Here is a 7,012-nt window from a genome sequence, read left to right as displayed (position 1 = left end):
GGTACACTGGAAATATTAAGTACCAGCATTTTCAGAGCCATTGTTCTAATCAAGTCATACAAGTGTTATGCCATATCTAACACAAAGATATTGAAGGACTGGAGTCAAGGTCACTTAAGAATCTATGACGAAAGCCTGTGAACAGCTGTTTGGGAGTCTTTCAAGTGTCCACAAATGTATACATCTTCGTATAAACTGGATTCCCGAAGATTTCACAAAAAAACAGATACTACAAAAACCTGAGGCCAAACAGGGCTGGAAAGGATATATTAGAATCCAACAATGGAATTGCTGGGCCTTCACGGAGATCTCAGACATCTGAAGCTTGATGGCCGGGTGCACAATAGAACACTGAAGACAGCATGGGGCTATGGAGCCGGAGCTTGTTTACAGGTCTTTGGTTTAAAAGTTTTAAAATCTTATTCACCCTCCTTGTTTTTAAAGTGAATTTTCTGGTGGTACTAAGGTTTAAACTCAGGGCTTGATGCCTACTAGGTAGTGCAAGAAAAGTTTTTTCTATGAAAGTAAGTCAAAGTGTACCACTTTCCTATCAATTCTGTGAGAACTGTTTTCTGAAAGCTTCTACTTTGGTCAAGTGGCTTGGCTCTTGTTAATTTTACTTACATCCTATTCTGCTTCTGTTAAGAAACCCTGTTACAAGCTCATTAAGTTTTAGTTACATCCTATTTGGCTTCTACTAAGACATCCTGTTACAAGCTCATTAAATTTTAGTTATGCCTTATTCCTATTCTTGTTAAGACATCCTAGTCCTGTTACATTAAACCACCATCCTAAAAAAATTACCTTCTTCAAACTAGCCAGTACTGAGCAGATCATGCACCTGGGCACACCTTCTGTATGAGAGACAGAAAGGGACCAGCCCACCTGCTGTGTGCTTGCTTGCCAGGATTTCAGTGAACAGTACATCGTTCTGCGCAGAAATAAATTTTGCCTTGCTGAGATCTTTGCTCTCATGTCTTCAGTTGTGACTCTGTTTAAGAGTACACAACTCTAACAATGTGGAGCCTTGTCCAGGATCTCTCCATCTGGGAGAGGTGCCCAGAAGCCCTTTCTCCTGGGGGAGAGAGTATCCCTCTGCCTTGTTGCAGGGAACCGGGGGTGTCCAGTGACAGGTACATTTGGATGTGAAATCCAAGGGTCAAGTCTTGATCCACAGTGCTGGAGGCATGCAGGTGACTACAGACAGATTTCCTGCACCTACTCACAGGTACAGGAAGCTCACAGGTTTGTACTGCTACGTAGGTACGTTCAACTAGCTTTCACCCCAAAAGGGAATTGCTTGGAGACCGACAAAGCACATGGAGTAGTTTGCAGGACGTCTCCAGAATTTGAAGGCTGAGCATCTACAGGGTACTCTCACTAGCTTGGTAAACCAAACCAAGTTTTACATTCTAGTAACAAACTATAGAAATGATCTCTGAAAGTATAGTCTTAAGGGGAACATTCTAAATAGCCCAGCTTCTGAGGTACACGAAATGAGTGAGATCCCACTGGACAGTCCTTTAAAATGGACGTTAAAATATTGGTTTGATACTCAAACCAAAGAGAAAATGATGCAGCAAATGATTGAATATTTGCAGCTTCACCTGGACCTGGGAACCTCTTACTCAGCAGGCTGCTTTTTGGCCCAAAACTGGATCAGATTAAGACTGGGTTCTTCCAGTTGCTTACGTGTGTGAACAAGGAAAAGAGTGAATACATCCTGTTGGAAATAGGGACCCCTTGTTCCTTGAAAATTAGGAAAAAGATAAAACTAAGCCAGAGGAGACATCCTCCAAGTGGGATTCCTTCCCTGCTTACCTCCCCCTTATAATCTAGAGATGTCAGAGCGGGATCCTCTTTCCTACATGCCTCCTCTGCACAATCCTCAAACCGTTGCTTTCCAGTGTCCCCCAGTTCCAGATGGAGATTGCAGCAGGAACCTCCATAGGATCTGCATCAACTCCTTCCTGAACCCCCAGGTAACACCTGTCAGCTTCAGCTCCACCTTCAGTTTGAAGTTCATCATTCTTGAGGCTCAAAAAATGGAGCTTATACAAGGTTAGAAGGATGTTCAGAATTTCCTACTTCCTTCGCTCCCAGAGTACAACCATAAACCCTCTACCCTCTTATGAAGATCTGAACGGAGATGGTGACTTGAACTTCTGTGCTAGCCCCCAGGGTATCAACAAAACCCAAGTTTCCAAGAGAATTAAAGCCCCTTTGAGGAGACCCAGATGCAGTTGTGAACTTTGATCAGTTTGAAGGCCCACAAATTTATACCTGGTCAGAAGTCATGTCCATCTTTGTAACCTTATTCTCCAGGGAAGAGAGAGAGCTATAATTAGGAGAGCAGCTGTGACTGGGTAGAAAAGAGAACCCACCAGATCCTGGGGTTCGACCCACAGACAGGAAGCGTATGAACATGAAAGGGATTGGGGAATCCATTTCTGATCCCCCAAACCTAGCCTAGGCCTTTGATGTATGGCAGCAATGAAGGAGGCAGAAGTTCAGGCGAAAAAGAAAAAAAAATCAGGTGAGAAAATATGCAGGGTTAAAATTTTGACAATTCCCTAAAGCATGGAATCATTAAGCTGCATTTTTGTTACTAACAGTTGCAAAGATGACAGAACTGGGAGGATCAAAATTTGGAGGAATTATTCAGAGAGGCCTAGAAGGTGTATGTGACGTGAAAACGAGAAGGCTAAAATCTCGTCCACAATTGGGCTGAGACCTGCCCAGAGAGTTCAAATATGAAGGTCAAACGCCCAAGTCTCAGGGAGAAAGAAATGAGTTTTATTAATGTTGGAATCGTGGACATTTTAAATGAAAAATGCCCTAGTAGAGAAAGTAACTCCCACCATGTCCTTTGAGGAAGAAATGGGGAGGTCAGGGGGGTCCTATTAGGAGCCCTTATTTTAAAAAGCAGGACCAAAAGAGAAAGACCATCTTTTGGGATGGTTTTGGCCTCTAAATCATTTGTCACCATCCCTCCAACCCTGGGCCTGCTCCTCTCCCCCCAGGGCAGGTCCTGATCTCTGGAAGAAAGGGAGAGGTATTTCATGTTCCTCTTTTGACACATGGAGCTCCAGGACTGGGAAGATTTCCTCTGGGCTCAACCTTTTAGGGAGAAATTTATATGTATAGCTTAGACATCAAAAGTCAGGAGAGGGGAGGACTACAGAGTCCCCCAGTTCATATTGACTTATAAACAAGTGTAATGCCCCTGAGTATTTTATATTATATACATATTAATTTGCACTATAGAGGGGATGTACAGAGGGGTGACAGTTACACGAATCAGGTAACGAGTACCTTTCCTTCCATACAGTGTCTTCTGTTCCCTCTTGCTCTCCAAGTTCCTCCCTCCCATCTTCACCCATGAGTTGTAGAATTCACTTTCATCAGCTCTACTGCTGCACTTTTCTCCTCGAGTTCTGTACCCTCCCCCACACCCCACTCATCCACCAAGAAAGCAATACCCTTTACCCCTGGACAGGTGACTAGGAATAAGACCTGTCATTGAAGGGTTTTTTGTTGTTTTAAAGGATGGCCTTTTAAAATCCTGCATGCCCCCCACTTCTAATACTCCAATCCTGCCAGATAGGAAGTCAGAGGTGAAGTCCTGAAACTGAAAAATCCCAAGAAAGTGAAATTTCTTGGTGAAGTCTAAGAAGCCTGTTAAGAGCAGAGATTACAAATGTTACCAAGCTTCCTGGTCAAACATTTGCTCCTGGCAGTTAACTGTCAGATATTGTCAAAACTTCCTGAAGGACCTGAACATTAGAAGAGCAAGCTAGAAGCTGCACAGCAGTAACCCATGGACCCAGATCTCTGGCTCAAGAGTTTGTCACCTAAGGAACATACTGCTTACAGAGAGGGAGAGACAACCTGTGCTGAGAACATGGCCATGCGCCCAGGTTCAGAACAGGTCTGGAGTTCTCACTAGCCAAGCATCTTATCAGGGGGTGGGAACCCCAGTGACAATGCTCTAGGGGTAGAATCATCTGATTTGGGTCAACTTATTGTTTGCAGAGATCCAGAGAACAAAAGAACATGGGGAAGAAGGTAAAGGATGGAACTCTAGATGATTGCTCTGGTGATGAAGATGCAGTTTGAAAGCAGTGGCTATAGGCTATCTTCCCCAGGCTTAGATGCCTGTGTTGATCTCCTAAATTTTTGAGACTTCTGAAAGCTTTATTGAAGTCAGGCCTCAAGGACAGGTCATGGTTTTTCATATATGATGAACAGGAGGTTGTAGTGCATGCTGGACTGTACCCTGGACAGTTACTGCTGGCCCAGGAAAGAGGCCATCGGGTCATCCAGCCTGACATTTGATTCTGTAGGCCTCCATTTCCTTGAGTTTCCTATACACGGTTGTATGGCCGCTTTCTCTCGTCCATCTGCAAGATCTCCTTGACATGGAGCAGGCGGGCCTTCTTGGCATTCAGTGCCTTTTTCAGTTTATCCTGTTTCTTCTCTTCATCATCGTTGTCATCGCTCTTCCGGTGCTTTTTCTTCTCTTCCTGTAGCTTTTCTTGGTGCATCTCCATGAGCATCTGTGGTTTCTTCACCGACTCTTCTCCAGTCTCACTCACACACTCCTCAGTGTTAGTCTCCTTCCCGGCTTCTCCAGGGCAGTAGAAATGCTTGAACGAGTGACAGCATTTGTATCCCCAAGGGCAGTAGGAATGCTTGAACGAGTGACAGCATTTGTATCCCCATCGGCCACCTTCTTTCCAGTAAGATCCCCAGATGTGCAGGTGGTTGTGCATCTTCATGTCATCTTCATACTTGGAACAGGCCACCGCTCGCTCCTGCCCCTTGATGACGGTCCCATGCTATGAATACTCCACATAGTCTTCCATCTTCCATCTGGGCTAAGAGCAACTCAGCTGGAGGAGCATCCAGATGTTCTTGGCCGCCATACTTTTCCAGGATGCTTTCTGTCTGTTCTTTGAAGGACTCATACAACAGCTCCAGCTTCGTGGGATCTGCCTGCAGGCCTACCTCTGAGCCCTTGTCATACGCCTCCCAGGCAGACAACTGTGTCTGAGCCATGGAAATGGTATCACCTCTGTACCTGACGAAGTTATCGCCTACATAACTCACTTCATCTGGATTCTTCCCTGCATTGGCATAGGGATTTTCTCTCATCGCTCTAGTTTTGGGATCATAGTAGGCAGAATTTGGATCTAAATTTCTCAAATATTTTGCAATATCTTCTCGAATCCTTAGATTCCAGACTGTAATTCACCTCTTAGACTCAAAATTCTGTCCAGGCATGTCAATATCCTCTGCATATTTATCTTCATCCTCATCTTCACTGTTGTGATCTTTTATCCGTCTGAGAATTTGGTTCCTCTTCTCCCCACTGATGTTTTGGAGAATTAGCTTGTTGCACTAATTTTCCTGAGGCCAATTCTTCTTGTAATTTCTGGGCTTTCAGTGTTCATTTTGCCAGGTCAACTTTGGTGTACTCTTCCACGATTCTCATGTGTTCTTCTGGATTGTAGCTGTTCCAGGGCTCTCTCTTCCTGTCACAGTCAAACGTGAGCTGAGGCTGGGCGTGCTCATCTGGTGCCATCATAGTCCCGGTAGACTTGGCGCCAACTTGCCTGGGTCTCTCGAAGCCGTCCTTCTCCTTTTGCATCATGGCCCCACAGTCTCGCAGGCACCTTTGTGGTACTTGGTGGTTATGGAATTCTCTTTTACACCCCTCTTGTACCATTTTCCAGATGAACTAAACTGCTTCTGTTTCTTGGGTTGTGGTCTCTGGTGCCTTAAGGTGGGTCTTTTCGATGGATGGATGTACCATGGTACTGAAGAAATATACTGAGGGATGTGTGGATTGATTATCTTTTCCTTCTTCGTCCACTTTTGCAGGAGCATTACCCAGTTTCCACTGTTCTTCTAGCTCCTTCCTCTAGTCCTCTCGAGTCATCTTCTTTGGTTCCTCTAAACTCAGCCTTTGGACCTGGACAGGGGTGCGGCATTAACTATATCCACAGCTGCCGATGACATGGTGAACTGGCCATCTGTATTAAAACAGTAGAATGTGTTAGGTGGGTGGTACACACAATCCTGGTCCTCAGTAGGCTGGAACAGGAGAATGGAGAGTTCTAGGCTGGTCTGGGGCTACATAAGAGTTTGAGGTCTGCTTGACTTAAATAGTCAGACCCCAGTCCCAAGCTCCCTATACAACCACTCCCTGACAGACAAGTAAACCAAGCCACCGATGTTTACTTCCCTCCTGCAATATGTTTTTTTATCTCATTCCCTACCCTCTAACAGTGGGATCACTCATGAGACTGATCCTCACCACCCTGAGAATTGTCCTTGGGAGCTCTTGCACTGTGTGAAAGAAGCATTTCACAAGGGATGGGGGAGGCAAGTCAGGTGTCTTAAGGCACAGATTCTTAGTTGTCTCTCCCTGTTGATCTGGAGTTGGAATTCCCACATTTGGAAATGGGTAGTCACTCAGGCAACCTATTTCCATTAGTATGTTTAACTTCATTCTCAGCAAAACTCACTGGCTTCAATTAAAAATAAAAATGGAGCTCAGAGTTAGCTCAGTGGTAGACTAGCTTGCCTGGTAGATGTATGTGGTTCTGGGTTCCATTCCTAGGAACACAAAATAAATTGAAAAGAATTTTGAGTGAGCCCCTGCATGGAACCAATACCTCTTGAGTTTGGGCACTGAGTCTCTAGTTGGTAGGCAAATTAATTCAAGGCAGAACTCACAATCCTTCCTGCCCATCCTGAGAATCTAACCTCTACTTCCCAGGAAAAGTTAATATCGAAAGATAAATCTTACTATTCTAATGTTCCCTGATCAGATTTCAACTCATGCACCAGTATCATGAGGAAGTTTGGTTTACTGGTATCTTTGAAAAGAAGCTAGTAACAAACATTACCCCAGTACTCATAATTATTCTGTAGATTCTCATAAACATTAGCAGGGTAGCTGCACCCCTTATGGAGAAAATCATCCTGTTTTCAATGCTCAACT

At 44.5% G+C, this 7,012-nt stretch overlaps 2 pseudogenes; both read right to left on the bottom strand.

The window, feature by feature from the left end:
* Positions 1–1,379: 1,379 nt before the first annotated feature.
* On the bottom strand, positions 1,380–1,454 carry LOC138805150 (small nucleolar RNA U3; annotated as a pseudogene).
* A 2,833-nt stretch (positions 1,455–4,287) lies between these two features.
* On the bottom strand, positions 4,288–6,024 carry LOC138805144 (pre-mRNA-splicing factor SLU7 pseudogene; annotated as a pseudogene).
* Between the last annotated feature and the right edge of the window lie 988 nt (positions 6,025–7,012).

Source organism: Dipodomys merriami, unplaced genomic scaffold (assembly GCF_024711535.1).
Source record: "Dipodomys merriami isolate MVZ:Mamm:240054 unplaced genomic scaffold, mDipMer1.0.p SCAF_389, whole genome shotgun sequence".
In the NCBI taxonomy this organism is placed as follows: domain Eukaryota; kingdom Metazoa; phylum Chordata; class Mammalia; order Rodentia; family Heteromyidae; genus Dipodomys; species Dipodomys merriami.
The sequence above is the reverse complement of the archived record's forward strand: the minus strand, read 5'-3'. Positions and strand labels throughout refer to the sequence as shown.